Source organism: Salvelinus sp. IW2-2015, unplaced genomic scaffold, assembly GCF_002910315.2.
Source record: "Salvelinus sp. IW2-2015 unplaced genomic scaffold, ASM291031v2 Un_scaffold2166, whole genome shotgun sequence".
In the NCBI taxonomy this organism is placed as follows: domain Eukaryota; kingdom Metazoa; phylum Chordata; class Actinopteri; order Salmoniformes; family Salmonidae; genus Salvelinus; species Salvelinus sp. IW2-2015.
The window spans coordinates 85,524-88,018 of record NW_019943497.1 but is presented as its reverse complement, the minus strand read 5'-3'; the positions used below and the strand labels follow the sequence as shown (position 1 = coordinate 88,018).

Below are 2,495 nucleotides of genomic sequence, written 5' to 3'. Positions count from 1 at the left end.
GGAGAATGAAAGAGAGGTATGGCAGTATGGGGATGACAGAGAGGTATGGCAGTAAGGGAGGATGACAGAGAGGATGGACAGTAAGGGAGGATGACAGAGAGGTACAGCAAGAAGGGAGGATGAAAGAGAGGTATGGCAGTAAGGGAGGATGACAAAGAGGATTGACAGTAAGGGAGGATGAAAGAGAGGTATGGCAGTAAGGGAGGATGAAAAGAGAGGTATGGCAGTAAAGGAGATGACAGAGAGGTACGGCAGTAAGGGAGGATGACATAGAGGTATGGCAGTAAGGGGGATAGCCGAGAGGTATGGCAGTAAGGGAGGATGAAAGAGAGGTATGGCAGTAAGGGAGAATGACAGAGAGGTACGGCAGTAAGGGAGGATGACATAGAGGTATGGCAGTAAGGGGGATAGCCGAGAGGTATGGCAGTAAGGGAGAAGGCCAGAGGGGTATGGCAGTAAGAAAGATGTGAACAGGACAGACAAGACAGATGGTTCTGCTTACTGCCATACCTCTCTTTCATCCTCCCTTACCACCATACCTCTGTCATCCCCCCACCCCTTTATGTACAGGATGATATCACAGCTTATGTTCCACATGGGCCAGCTATGATTTAATTCCAGAGCGTCATTGTTGTTGAGGGGAACGATTCAATGGTACTAGGATTGATATACAGTACTTCAGATTCATAGACACACATAAAAACACATGTATGAACACACAGGAACAGTACATGTGTGTAATGTGTAGCTCACCTGTTTTAATGGTATTGTGACATCTCTGTGTGTGTCAGTGTGTGTCTCTGTGTGTGTGTCAGTGTGTGTCTCTGTGTGTGTGTTAGTGTGTGTCTCTGTGTGTGTGTTAGTGTGTGTCTCTGTGTGTGTGTCCTGCTTGTCTTTCTGGTCCTCTGTCATGTCTTTCAGCTCCCCCAGGTCACAGTCTGGACAGAGAGGTAGAAGACCGTTAAAGGGACAGTTCAGGATTTTACAATTTGAAGTTAGGCGGTTGCTCACCCTGAAAATGGGCCAGGAGAAACTGTTGTAAAATCTTTAACTTCTCCTTCATTAATGCCCTGGTTGTTCAAATAAAGTTAGTATCGCTCCCAGGAGCAAACTCACCAAAGGTCTCGAAGAGGGATTCCACAAAACTGGTGCCATGTCTGTAGACTGACGTGTTCATGTACAAGTAGCCTGGTTCTGTCACTGGGGGAAAGATGGAAACAAAACTTACTGTATAAACACACTTTTATAAAGATATTATATTGTTTGATTTTACTTTATCTGTGATGTCTCTGTTTACTCTCTGTCTGTTCCTATCTGTCTATCTCTGTCTATTTCAGACCTGGGTTCAATTACTATTTGAAATCATTCCGACCTGCCTAGTTAAATGAAGGTTAAATAAAAATAAAATAATACAATTAATTCAAGCATCTGTGCTTGAATGAGTTTGCCTGTACAAACCCCCTTCCATCTGGCACTCTGGCAGACTAAAGCAAAAGCTAAAAAGTATTTGAAGGATTTCAAATAGAATTTGAATCCAGGTCTGATATATACCTCTGTTTGTCTCCTACCTGTGGGCTGTAGCTGTCTGTCTGTAGTCTCCTACCTGTGGGCTGTAGCTGTCTGTAGTCTCCTAGCTGTGGGCTGTAGCTGTCTGTCTGTAGTCTCCTACCTGTGGGCTGTAGCTGTCTGTCTGTAGTCTCCTAGCTGTGGGCTGTAGCTGTCTGTCTGTAGTCTCCTAGCTGTGGGCTGTAGCTGTCTGTCTGTAGTCTCCTACCTGTGGGCTGTAGCTGTCTGTCTGTAGTTTCCTACCTGTGGGCTGTAGTTGTTTCAGCAGGTTCCTAACAGAGGTCTTCTTCTCCTCAGTAGGAAAGCTCAGAGTCTCGTTGTCCAGCAGCTTCAGCAGAACGTTGAGCTCCGTCACCAGGACATCCATCGCTAAGGAAGTTAGAGGTCAGAGGTCAGAAGTTACAGGTCAGGGAGGGAGAGGACAGACGTCAATCGACCCAGACTAAACAACTTTCTGTTTCTGTCAACAAATATAGACACGTACGCATACCCATGCATCCCTCTCTCACTCTCTCTCTGGTCTATCTCCGTCTCCCCTCATCTCTGTCTCCCCTCTTTTATCTGTCTTTGTCTCTTCACCCTTCTCTCTGTCTCTCTCGGGGGTAGGGGAAACCCAGTACTGCACTTACATCCAATACGTAGATACATAACATCATGGTGTTTATGAAGTCCAGTCAGCTTTTTAGGAGTATATTAATCAGATGTTGGTGTGCGAGGTGGGACTAGACCGCTCCCTGTTTTCAGAACAGAGTGAAAATAAACCTTAAGCTCTGCAAGCAGGTTTATGCTCCTGAGAGTAGGTCTGTGAACTGTGTGTGTGGGTGTGTGTGTGCGTATGTTTGTGTGTGCATGTGTGCATGTGTGTCTGTGCGTGTGTGTCTGTGTGATCGTGAATCATATAGAGCCTGAACCTACAGACACAGTGACCT

The 2,495-nt window shown here is 45.9% G+C and overlaps 1 pseudogene; it reads right to left on the bottom strand.

Annotated features, from left to right (window-relative positions):
- Positions 1-2,495, bottom strand: part of LOC112073155 (actin filament-associated protein 1-like 1) — a 97,180-nt pseudogene that overhangs the window by 28,566 nt on the left and 66,119 nt on the right.